Below are 13,425 nucleotides of genomic sequence, written 5' to 3' on the forward strand. Positions count from 1 at the left end.
AGTATCTCAGCCGGACAGGCAGCATCTCTGGGGAACGGGAACAGGTGGCTTGACGTCTTCAGTCTGAAGAAGGATCTTGGCACGAAACGTCACCTGTTCCTTTTCTTCAGAGATGCTGCCTGACCCTCTGAGTTACTCCAGCTTTTTGTGTCTATCTTTGGTTTCTTATCATCACGTATACTGAGGTACAATGAAAAGCTTGGGAATTGCATGCTATCCAAACAGATCAGATAATACCGTACAGGAATACAATTAGTTCAAACTGAAGGAGAGACACAAAATGCTGAAGTGACTCAGCGGGTAAGGCAGCATCCCGTGTGGAACATGGACAGGTGACGTTTTGGGTCGGGACCCTTCTTCAGATTGATGGGTTTCATCAGTAGGTCAGTGCCATTCAGCTGGTGCCTCAACTCTTAGGCTGGGGAATCCATTTGTCAAACCTACACCAGGCTCAGTGGCACGGTGGCGCAGCAGTAGAGTTGCTGCCTTACAGTTCCAGAGACCTGGGTTTGATCCTAACTACAGATGCTGTCTGTACAGAGTTTGTACGTTCTCCCTGTGACCGTGTGGGTATTTTCTCCGGGTCCTCCGGTTTCCATCCATACTCCAAAGACGTACAGGTTTGTAGGTTAATTGGCTTGTGCAAATTGTACATTGCCCCTCGTGTGTAGGATAGTGCTAGCTTATAGGGTGATCGCTGGTTGGCACAGACTCAGTGGGCCGAAGGGCCTGTTTTCATGCTGTTTCTCTAAAGTAAATAAAGCTGCTCCATTAAAATGAATGAATTGGGTGCTGAAAGGCACACCACGATTTATTTGATGTGTGCTGACAGATGGCAATCACTGACGTATGTACACATCTTCCTTCATTTTGCAGATGCCATTACAACATTTAAAAGATACTTGCACATGTACGTGAATCAGAAAGGTTTGGAGGGATACATGCCAAACTATACACTCGGGACGAGCTTGCATGGGGCATATTGGTCGGTGTTGCAGAGTTGGGCCAAAGGGCCCTTTTCCATGCTGTATGAATGAATGGGATGGGATTAGCTGAATTGGCATCATGGTCGGCATAGACATGGTGGGTTGATGGGCCCGTATCCAAGCAGTACTATTCCAAGCACTATAGTGTGGACACAGGCAAATTCACGACCTCAATTGTCCTCATCTTGAGAACGGACCTTGAAGCAAGTCAATGCAGTGAGACTGCCGAAGGAAAGGCTGTTGAGACCTTGCACTGAGCCACACCCCTGTCATGACAGCTAGCCTCGGACCAGGAGACCACATACTATTGAATTATATCCAACATTTTCTTCTATTCTTTGTCGCCCACTGTTTCTTGAGCTTTCCCTTGAACAGAGCTGAGCAATTCCTTCACAACTATTCTTCATGGTTCATGGTGAGTCCAAAACCTGGGGCCACAGTTTAAGAATAAGGGGTAGGCCATTTAGAACGGAGATGAGGAAAAACTTTTTCAGTCAGAGAGTTGTAAATCTGTGGAATTCTCTTCCTCAGAAGGCAGTGAAGGCCAATTCTCTGAATGCATTCAAGAGAGAGCTAGATAGAGCTCTTAAGGACAGCGGAGTCAGGGGGTATGGGGAGAAGGCAGGAACGGGGTACTGATTGAGAATGATCAGCCATGATCACATTGAATGGTGGTGCTGGCTCGAAGGGCCGAATGGCCTACTCCTGCACCTATTGTCTATTGACTTTGGATTATCAGTGACACCAAGATGGCGCTGAGGCAAGACCAAGATGGCGCTGAGGTAAGACCAAGATGGCACGGAAATTACACAAGTCGTTGGTGTGAGGAGCGTATTTCAAGAAATCCTCTACAAATGGGCAGCACAGTTGCAGAGTTGCTGCCTTACAGCGTCAGAGACCGGATTAAATCCTGACTATGGGTGCAGTCTGTGCGGAGTTTGCACGTTCTCCCTGTGACCGCGTGGCCTTTCTCCGGGTGCTCCGGTTTCCTCCCGCATTCCAAAGACGCGCAGGTTTGTACGTTAATTGGCTTCCGCAAATTGCCTCCAGTGTACAAGAAGCGAGAGTGGGATAACCTAGATCTAGTGTACACGTAATCGATGGTCAGCATGGACTCTGTGGGTTGAAGGGCCTGTTTCCATGCTCTAAAACTGAAGGATCACATGGCAATAGATTGAGCAGCTAAAGGGGTGGCGGTAGAGTTGCTGCCTTACAGTGAATGCCGGGTTCGATCGCGACCACGGGTGCCGTCTGTACGGAGTTTGTACGTTCTCCCCGTGACCTGCGTGGGTTTCCTCCGAGATCTTTGGTTTCCTCCCACACTCCAAAGACGTCCAGGTAGGTAGGGTAATTGGCTTGGTCGATGTAAAAATTGTCCCTAGTGGGTGTAGGATAGTGTTAATGTGCGGGGATCGCTGGTCGGCACGGACCCGGTGGGCCGAAAGGGCCTGTTTCTGCGCTGTAACTCTCTAAACTAAATATTTGCATGATGAGGTGACTACAATGATGCGACCTGAAATGTCACCGAACCATGTTCTCCAGAGACTCTGCCTGACCTGCTGAGTTACTCCTGCACTTAGTGTTTTGAGAAACAACGCAAATGTAGTTCAATGATGCTCATCGTACAGCTGGCCAGCCAATCATCTCACTACAAGTGTAACAGGTGTAAGACTCATGTTTGCTTGCACCAATTTAGAAGGGAAATATCTGCACTGGTGCAGTACACACAGTGGTTGCAAGAAATGGGGAATATTTAGTCAACCACAATATTAGGCACGACCTCTTAGACAATAGACAATAGATAATAGGTGCAGGAGTAGGCCATTCAGCCCTTCGAGCCAGCACCGCCATTCAATGCGATCATGGCTGATCACTCTCAATCAGTACCCCGTTCCTGCCTTATCATATCATATCATATATATACAGCCGGAAACAGGCCTTTTCGGCCCTCCAAGTCCGTGCCGCCCAGTGATCCCCGTACATTAACACTATCCTACACCCACTAGGGACAATTTTTACATTTACCCAGCCAATTAACCTACATACCTGTACGCCTTCTCCCCATACCCCCTCACTCCGCTATCCTTAAGAGCTCTATCCAGCTCTCTCTTGAAAGCATCCAACGAACTGGCCTCCACTGCCTTCTGAGGCAGAGAATTCCACACCTTCACCACTCTCTGACTGAAAAAGTTCTTCCTCATCTCCGTTCTAAATGGCCTACCCCTTATTCTTAAACTGTGGCCCCTTGTTCTGGACTCCCCCAACATTGGGAACATATTTCCTGCCTCTAATGTGTCCAATCCCCTAATTATCTTATATGTTTCAATAAGATCCCCCCTCATCCTTCTAAATTCCAGTGTATACAAGCCTAATTGCTCCAGCCTTTCAACATACGACAGTCCCGCCATTCCGGGAATTAACCTAGTGAACCTACGCTGCACGCCCTCAATAGCAAGAATATCCTTCCTCAAATTTGGAAACCAAAACTGCACACAGTACTCCAGGTGCGGTCTCACCAGGGCCCGGTACAACTGTAGAAGGACCACAGGGACAAAGCTTGTTGTTAGCTAGATGTTGCACTTCTGTTGCCTGCCAAAGAAAACCTCCGCGATTCTTCAGATTTCAGGCTAAGATTGTTTCTTTATCCACAACAAAATTCTCATCTACTGCATCCGGTGTTCCTGAAGTGGGCTCCTGTACATTGGCGAGACAAACCGTAGACACGGTGACCGTTTCGCTGAACACATAGGCTCGGTCCGCCTTGGCCTACCGCATCTCCCGGTTGCTAACCACTTTCATTCCCCTTCATAGAAACATAGAAACATAGAAAATAGGTGCAGGAGTAGGCCATTCGGCCCTTCCAGCCTGCACCGCCATTCAATAGGATCATGGCTGATCATCCAACTCAGTATCCTGTACCTGCCTTCTCCCCATACCCCCTGACCCCTTTAGCCACAAGGGCCACATCTAACTCCTTCTTAAATATAGCCAATGAACTGGCCTCAACTACCTTCTGTGGCAGAGAATTCCACAGATTCACCACTCTCTGTGTGAAAAAAAAACTTTCTCATCTCGGTCCTAAAAGACTCCCCCCTTATCCTTAAACTGTGACCCCTTGTTCTGGACTTCCCCAACATCGGGAACAATCTTCCTGCATCTAGCCTGTCCAACCCCTTAAGAACTTTGTAAGTTTCTATAAGATCCCCCCTCAATCTTCTAAATTGCAGCGAGTGCAAGCCGAGTCTATCCAGTCTTTCTTCATATGAAAGTCCTGCCATCCCAGGAATCAATCTGGTGAACCTTCCCATTCCCACACTGGCCTGTCTGTCCTGGGCCTCTGCCATTGCCAGAGTGAGTGTGCACACAAATTGGAGCAGCAGCAGCAGCTCATATTTCTCCTGGGTAGCTTACAACCCAGCAGTATGAATGTTGAATCCTCTAGTTTGTAGGTAACTTCTACACACACCTCTCTCCTCCACCCCGACCCCCTCCTTGTCTCCCCCCCCCCCCCCCCCCCTCCTCCACTAGAAACTTGTGGACCAGTTCCACAGTTCGAGACGACGTGTCTCTCTTGGGAACACACCAACAATCAGCCTATCAGAGGAACCTCCTTGCTTGACATCGTCTGTTGCCCGCCCCAATATGTTCTACTTTTTATTACCACGCTTCCAGTTTCTCTTCCTACAACCCCCACCCTCCCCTCCCACCCCCCCCCCCCCCCCCACACACACAATCAGTGCAAAGATCAGTCCCGACCCGAAAGGTCACCTGTCCTTTATCTCCACAGATGCTGCCCGACCCGCTGAGTTACTCCAGCATTCTGTGTCTATAATTCAGAGATTCGGGTGATATCTGAACAATGAAATAACTTGCGTAAGTATTGATGCAAAACATCTCTCAAGCATTATGATTATAAAATCTTTTTTGTGCCCAATGGTAATTACATCTAATATTCCCCTGTCCAGAGAAATGGTAGGTTTAAAATGTTATGATTGAGCTAATACTCGAGTACCAGATGCTATACAATGGATGGAAGTGCTGGTTTAAGGTTGTTTGCTTGCTGTGTTTCTGAGATGACATAATTGTTTTAATTTAGTATAGTTTAGAGATACACCACAGAAACAGGCCCTTCGGCCCACCAAGTCCGCACCGACCAGCGATCCTCGCACGTTAACACTATCCTACACGCACGAGGGACAATTTACATTTTATACTGAGCCAATTAACCTACAAACCTGTACGCCTTTGGAGTGTGGGAGGAAACCGAAGATCTCGGAGAAAACCTACGCAGGTCACGGGGAGAATGTTCAAACTCTGTACAGATGAGCACCCATAGTCAGGATCGAACCCGGGTCTCTGACGGTAGGCAGCAACTCTACCGCTGCGCCATCGTGTACGGAAAAAAAATAGATTGAAGAAGCTCGCTGCGGTAGAAAGCTCCATATTTATTTTAAATGTTACCCACAATCATGTTCCCTGTAATCAATGAAAAGAGATATTTACTTCTGCCACAGAACAGCGTCAAAGCAGAAATGTGCATGGAATATTTTAATGAATGGATAATTACTCTGTGAGACACTCCATCAGCTTACAACCAGAAATAGTATCACATCATTGTTTCCAAATAAGTGTTTCTGCTCACAAGAGCAGCTGCTTCCAAGATGCTCTGCAATCCAAGCAATCTCAGATAAGTCAGAAAATCCAGTCTTAAGAAGAGTTTCTACCTGTAGGTTTCTAATTGTGTAGGAAGGAATTGCAGATGCTGATTCAAACCGAAGATAAGACACAAAAAGCAGGAGTATCTCAGCCGGACAGGCAGCATCTCTGGGGAACGGGAACAGGTGGCTTGACGTCTTCAGTCTGAAGAAGGATCTTGGCACGAAACGTCACCTGTTCCTTTTCTTCAGAGATGCTGCCTGACCCTCTGAGTTACTCCAGCTTTTTGTGTCTATCTTTGGTTTCTTATCATCACGTATACTGAGGTACAATGAAAAGCTTGGGAATTGCATGCTATCCAAACAGATCAGATAATACCGTACAGGAATACAATTAGTTCAAACTGAAGGAGAGACACAAAATGCTGAAGTGACTCAGCGGGTAAGGCAGCATCCCGTGTGGAACATGGACAGGTGACGTTTTGGGTCGGGACCCTTCTTCAGATTGATGGGTTTCATCAGTAGGTCAGTGCCATTCAGCTGGTGCCTCAACTCTTAGGCTGGGGAATCCACTTGTCAAACCTACACCAGGCTCAGTGGCACGGTGGCGCAGCAGTAGAGTTGCTGCCTTACAGTTCCAGAGACCTGGGTTTGATCCTAACTACAGATGCTGTCTGTACAGAGTTTGTACGTTCTCCCTGTGACCGTGTGGGTATTTTCTCCGGGTCCTCCGGTTTCCATCCATACTCCAAAGACGTACAGGTTTGTAGGTTAATTGGCTTGTGCAAATTGTACATTGCCCCTCGTGTGTAGGATAGTGCTAGCTTATAGGGTGATCGCTGGTTGGCACAGACTCAGTGGGCCGAAGGGCCTGTTTTCATGCTGTTTCTCTAAAGTAAATAAAGCTGCTCCATTAAAATGAATGAATTGGGTGCTGAAAGGCACACCACGATTTATTTGATGTGTGCTGACAGATGGCAATCACTGACGTATGTACACATCTTCCTTCATTTTGCAGATGCCATTACAACATTTAAAAGATACTTGCACATGTACGTGAATCAGAAAGGTTTGGAGGGATACATGCCAAACTATACACTCGGGACGAGCTTGCATGGGGCATATTGGTCGGTGTTGCAGAGTTGGGCCAAAGGGCCCTTTTCCATGCTGTATGAATGAATGGGATGGGATTAGCTGAATTGGCATCATGGTCGGCATAGACATGGTGGGTTGATGGGCCCGTATCCAAGCAGTACTATTCCAAGCACTATAGTGTGGACACAGGCAAATTCACGACCTCAATTGTCCTCATCTTGAGAACGGACCTTGAAGCAAGTCAATGCAGTGAGACTGCCGAAGGAAAGGCTGTTGAGACCTTGCACTGAGCCACACCCCTGTCATGACAGCTAGCCTCGGACCAGGAGACCACATACTATTGAATTATATCCAACATTTTCTTCTATTCTTTGTCGCCCACTGTTTCTTGAGCTTTCCCTTGAACAGAGCTGAGCAATTCCTTCACAACTATTCTTCATGGTTCATGGTGAGTCCAAAACCTGGGGCCACAGTTTAAGAATAAGGGGTAGGCCATTTAGAACGGAGATGAGGAAAAACTTTTTCAGTCAGAGAGTTGTAAATCTGTGGAATTCTCTTCCTCAGAAGGCAGTGAAGGCCAATTCTCTGAATGCATTCAAGAGAGAGCTAGATAGAGCTCTTAAGGACAGCGGAGTCAGGGGGTATGGGGAGAAGGCAGGAACGGGGTACTGATTGAGAATGATCAGCCATGATCACATTGAATGGTGGTGCTGGCTCGAAGGGCCGAATGGCCTACTCCTGCACCTATTGTCTATTGACTTTGGATTATCAGTGACACCAAGATGGCGCTGAGGCAAGACCAAGATGGCGCTGAGGTAAGACCAAGATGGCACGGAAGCCGGGCGACTCCTTGCGTGCCGGTCCCAGAAGTGGAGCTGTACTCACTCATTACAATTCCTCCACTCCTTTAAATCTTTATTTGTCTGTACACTGTGGACAGCGTGATTGTAATCATGTATAATCTTTTTGCTGACTGGATAGCATGCAACATAAAACGCTTTTCACTGTACCTTGGTGCACGTGATAATAAGAAGAAACTAAACTAATCTTGTGCCCATTGCCCTTGTGAATGAATGAATAAATACTTTATTGTCACATGTGACAAAGCACAGTGAAGTTCTTTGATTGCATACCCAATACCCAAGCTATGCAAATAGTCGCCACCTAAAGGGCGCTGACAAAGTTACAAAGTGCCCCCGCCGGGTCCTCCTTTGTTCCCAGTGGCGCATCCTCTGGCTCCCACATGGTCCGTCCACGACCACCTCAAAGACCGCCGACCCATCGACCGCCACACCAAGCTCCATGACGATCACCACTGGGTCCCCTCCTGATGCCTCCGCGACCCAGGTCCCGGCTGTGGGCTGCTGGCCGCCGACGCGCGAGGCTCCACCGACCTGCGAGGCTCAGGCTCCGTGGACCAGCGAGGCTCCACCATCCCGCGAGGCTCATTGACCCCGAGGCTCCACCCTCCCACGGGGCTCGGGCTCCGCAGACTAGCAAGGCTCCACCGACCGGCTAATCTGCGGCCTCCCGGGAGGTGTCAGCCTCAGTCTTGTTTTTTTTCAGCTATTCCAGTCCTTTAAAAACTTCTTCTTCATAGAAACTTAAACCCATACCGTTCCTAGGGGAAGAAATATTCTTTGCATCGGGCACCAAAATGTTCTCTTGTGCAAGTGTGTGCTGAGTGGGCGGCACGGTGGCGCAGCGGTAGAGTTGCTGCCTTACAGCGAATGCAGCGCCGGAGACTCAGGTTCGATCCTGACTACGGGCGCCGTCTGTACGGAGTTTGTACGTTCTCCCCGTGACCTGCGTGGGTTTTCTCCGAGATCTTCGGTTTCCTCCCACACTCCAGGTTTGTAGGTTAATTGGCTGGGCAAATGTAAAAATTGTCCCTAGTGGGTGTAGGATAGTGTTAGTGTGCGGGGATCGCTGGGCGGCGCGGACCCGGTGGGCCGAAGGGCCTGTTTCTGCACTGTATCTCTAAATCTAAAAAAAATCTAAATCCCATGCCGAATAATTCAAGTCTAGTCACCATAAGAAGTGTAAGAAAATAACTGCAGATGCTGGTACAAATCGAAGGTATTTATTCACAAAATGCTGGAGTAACTCAGCAGGTCAGGCAGCATCTCAGGAGAGACGGAGTCACCAAAAGAAGATGATTCAAGATGTGCATGAATGATTATTTTATCCATTTTCTTAACAAGCCAGAAATCAGACTCTTTTTTGAAATGTTGATGCTGTAATTATCTTTCAAATTTATTTGAACCTTGGTAAATCTGTCCAATCATTAGATAAATGCTCTCCAGATGAGTCCCAGTGGAGTAGCATTTCTTATCTGATGTTTTCTGGTCATTATTTGGTATTGTGCACAAACTGAAATAAATTGACTTTTCTCAATTCTTAGTTTAAAATAACTGCATAAGATATAACTGAATGTTATAAAACATGTCCTTAAGATCACGGTGGCGCAGCGGTAAATCTGCTGCCTAACAGCGCATGCAGCGCCACAGACTCGGGTTCCATCCCGACTATGGGTGCTGTCTATACGTTCTCCCAGTGGGTTTACTCCGAGATCTTGTAAGTTAATTGGCTCGGTATAAATTGTAAACTGTCCCTAGTGCGTGTAGGATGGTGTTAATGTGCGGGGATCACTGATCGGCGCGGACTCGATGGGCCGAAGGGCCTGTTTCTGCGTTGTATCTCTAAACCAAACTAAAACTGAACAAATAGTAAGTAAAAAGTGTGTAATGGATTTAAGATAATCTCTGGTATCAGATTGCTATTACAAAACTGTTTTCATATTTCAAGCACAAATCTCAGAATTACATAACAGTTTAACACTTACCAATGCAAACTATTAATTCTGTGGAATGCATTTTCACAAATGGCGGTGGAGGGCGTCATTGGGTATGTTTAAAGTGGGGATTGATAGGTTCGTGATTAGCAAGGGTATCAAAGGCAGGAGAATGGGGTTGAGATGGAAAAATAGATCGGCCAGGATCGAATGGCAGAGCAGAATCGATGGACCGAATGGTCTAATTCTGCTTTAGTTTAGTTTAGAGTTGGTGCTGAAACAGGCCCTTCGGCCCACTGAGTCTGCACCGGCCAGTGATCCCAGCACATTCACACTATCCTACACGCACTAGGGACAATTTACATTTATACCAAGCCAATTAACCGACATACCTGTACGTCTTTGGAGTGTGGGAGGAAACCGAAGATCTCAGAGAAAACCCACGCAGTCACGGGGAGAATGTACAAACTCCGTACAGACTGCACCCGAAGTCGGGATCTAACCCGGGTCTCTGGCGCTGCAAGCGCCATAAGGCAGCAATTCTATCGCTGCCTTACAGCTCCCATAGCTATGAATTTATGAATTGTTCTATCTCAATCAAACAAAGAGCGATGGAGATAACGATGAAAATCATCTGGAGGTAATATTTTTAAAAATTGACACATTCAAAAAGAATCGACAGAGCAATTGTTACCTCAAGGGTTTCAAGGACACCTACCGACCTCACCTACTCATGCCAACTGCTGCACGGAGATCGATATTGTGCTGAAATAAACAGTTCATTGCCAACTTTGAAAGGGAATCCATGTGCCGCAGGAAGCCGAAATGGTTTAAAAAAAAACATCAAAGAGGATCTGTCATGGGCAACGCACATTGCCGCACTGGTGGGTAAGGCAAAGCAGCGCCATTACCACCTTAGACAGCTGAGGAAATTCAGAGTGTCTCTGAGGATCCTTCATTGCTTCTACTCTGGGGCTGTAGAGAGCATCCTTTCCGGCAACATTACAGTCTCGTTTGGGAACAGCTCTGCCCAGGACAGGAAGGCCCTGCAGAGAGTAGTGCGTTCGGCAGAATGCACCATGGGGACTAAACTCGTCCCCCTGCAGGACCTATACATCAGGAGGTGCAGATCGAGAGAAAGCAAGATTATGAGGGACCCCTGCCACCCCAGCAACAGACTGTTCCAGCTGCTATGGTCAGGCAAACGCTGCTACGGTCAGGCTGTCACGCTGTGAAAGCGGAGAGGATGAGACGGAGTTTCTTCCCACAGGCCATCAGGACTGTTAACTTTTATAACTCCAGGGACTAAATTTTGTCTTCTCTGTATTAACTTTTATTTATATGCTGTAACTGTAATTCTTATTGTGCACAATCCGCAGGCATTGCCACTTTCATTTCACTGCACATCATATATGTGTATGTAACAAATAAACTTGACTTGACTTGACTTGGTTATATAAGTTGTGCCTGCAAACCTCTTTTTCCCCTCACAATCTGTGCATCGTGAAACACCACTGCAAAGCTGTGCCAATACATACAAATGACCTCCATCCGGTCCCTTTGGCAGTAAATAGACACTCGCACAGCCACTGTCCCAGCACGTTCCTCCTGCCAGCACCTGTCCTCCAAGCCTCCAGGTAATTGGCAGATTTAACCCCAACGCTCCTCTATTAAATATTAAGATTTCTGGTGCAGCATGGAGGCAATTGTTGCACAAAGAGAAAAAGAACCTACATCCATTATTTAGCCCATGCTTCCAGCATCAATCTCGAGTCTTGAGGCACTGTGAAAGAAAACAAAGCCACAGAGATACAACACCATACCTCCACGTCACTGCTCTCTCTGTCTCCTCCCACCAACCTTATTGAAACTACTCAACCCTGTGCGGCACGGTGGCGCAGCGGTAAAGTTCTTGCCTTACAGCGCTGGAGACCCGGGTTCGATCCCGACTACGGGTGCGGTCTGTACTGAGTTTGTACGTTCTCCCTGTGACCGCGTGGGTTTTCTCCAAGAACTTCGGTTTCCTCCCACACTCCAAAGATGTACGTACGTAGGCTAATTGGCTTGGTGTAGGTGTAAATTGCCCCTAGTGTGTGTCGGAGAGTGTTGACGTGCGGGGAATCGCTGGTCGGCGCGGACTCGGTGGGCCAAAGGGCCTGTTTCAGCGCTGTATCTCTACACTAAACGAGTCTTGTTGTCCACTGCAATCGGATCTATGGACATCAAGTGCTCTGGGGTGGCCGTGATGCTCTTTCCCACATGTTCTCACCATTGAGACTGACAATATGTAGCGCACTGAACAGAAAGGCATGTTTGGCATCTCTAATGACATTTCTCAGCAGGGTGCCAATGCCTACAAAGGGAAGGAAAGGGAATCTATGTCATCACAGCACAGCGAGACCACCACACCATCATGATTTAAGGGTCACAGTTTAAGGATAAGGGGGAAGTCTTTTAGGACCGAGATGAGAACGTTTTTTTTCACACAGAGAGTGGTGAATCTGTGGAATTCTCTGCCACAGAAGGTAGTTGAGGCCAGTTCATTGGCTATATTTAAGAGGGAGTTAGATGTGGCCCTTGTGGCTAAAGGGATCAGGGGGTATGGAGAGAAGGCAGGTACGGGATACTGAGTTGGATGATCAGCCATGATCATATTGAATGGCGGTGCAGGCTCGAAGGGCCGAATGGCCTACTCCTGCACCTATTTTCTATGTTTCTATGTTTCTATGATTCATAGCAGCAGAGAGGCCTAAGGGTATTCACCTTCTGTTCGTCAGCAGGATGAGTTACAACCCTATTCAATCACAATGCTGCCATAGGTAACAATTTCAATATAAAATGGAATCTGTGGGTGCCTTTGGGGATCATTACTAGACGGTTGTTCCATGATATCCATCAGTCCTGGCCTCTTACATGTCCTGTGACTTTCCTCACTCCTGTTTAAGAAACTTATTGTAAAACCTGTGCCTAAAATGTGGGCGATCAAGGCTGTCTGCTGGCACAGCTCTGAACACCAGCTGACCGAAGACAGAAAAAAAACCCCGCCAAGACCATCTTTTATACCCTTTGAAGCTGTACATCGTATCCCTGAAGATTACACAGTTGAACATTGGAGAGCAAGGTGGAAGACACGAATGTGCAGGAAAGAAACTGCAGATGCTGGTTTAAATCGAAGGTAGACACAAAAAGCCGGATTAACTCAATGGGTCAGGCAGCATCTCTGGAGAGAAGGAATGGGTGCCATTCTTCAGTCTTCAGAATGATCAGCCATGATCACATTGAATGGCGGTGCTGGCTCGAAGGGCCGGATGGTCTACTCCTACACCTATTGTCTATTGTCTGAAGAAGGGTCTCGACCCGAAACGTCACCCATTCCTTCTCTCCAGAGATGCTGCCTGACCCGCTGAGTTACTCCAGCATTTTGGGTCTACCCTGGAAGACTAGAATATTTGCAATTGTGTAGGAAGGTACTGCAGATGCTAGTTTATACCGAAGATAGACACAAAGCGCTGGAGTAACTATGCTGAAGCAAGGTGCTGAACTAACCAATGACGACTCGCACCCTGGCTACTCCCTCTTCTCCTCTCTCCCATCGGGAAAAAGGTATAGAAATGTGAAAACGCACACCTCCATTGCTACCACAACTAAAGAGCGCTCCTGAGCTACTATATACCTCATTGGAGATCCACGGATTATCTTTGATCGGACTTTACTGGAGTTTATCTTGCACAAAACGTGATTCACGTTATCCCCTTTATCATGTATCTGTACACCATGGCCCTCAGTCTGAAGGGTCTCGATCCAAATTTTTCCTGCATCCAGCCTGTCCAATCCTTTAAGAATTTGATATGCTTCTGTAAGATCCCCTCTCATCCTTCTAAATTCCAGTGAATAT

At 47.3% G+C, this 13,425-nt stretch overlaps 1 protein-coding gene across 9 annotated transcripts in view; it reads right to left on the bottom strand.

The window, feature by feature from the left end:
- cadps2 (Ca++-dependent secretion activator 2) overlaps positions 1-13,425 on the bottom strand; it is a 454,296-nt gene that overhangs the window by 327,324 nt on the left and 113,547 nt on the right. The window lies entirely within an intron of this gene.

Source organism: Rhinoraja longicauda, chromosome 20, assembly GCF_053455715.1.
Source record: "Rhinoraja longicauda isolate Sanriku21f chromosome 20, sRhiLon1.1, whole genome shotgun sequence".
NCBI classification, from domain to species: domain Eukaryota; kingdom Metazoa; phylum Chordata; class Chondrichthyes; order Rajiformes; family Arhynchobatidae; genus Rhinoraja; species Rhinoraja longicauda.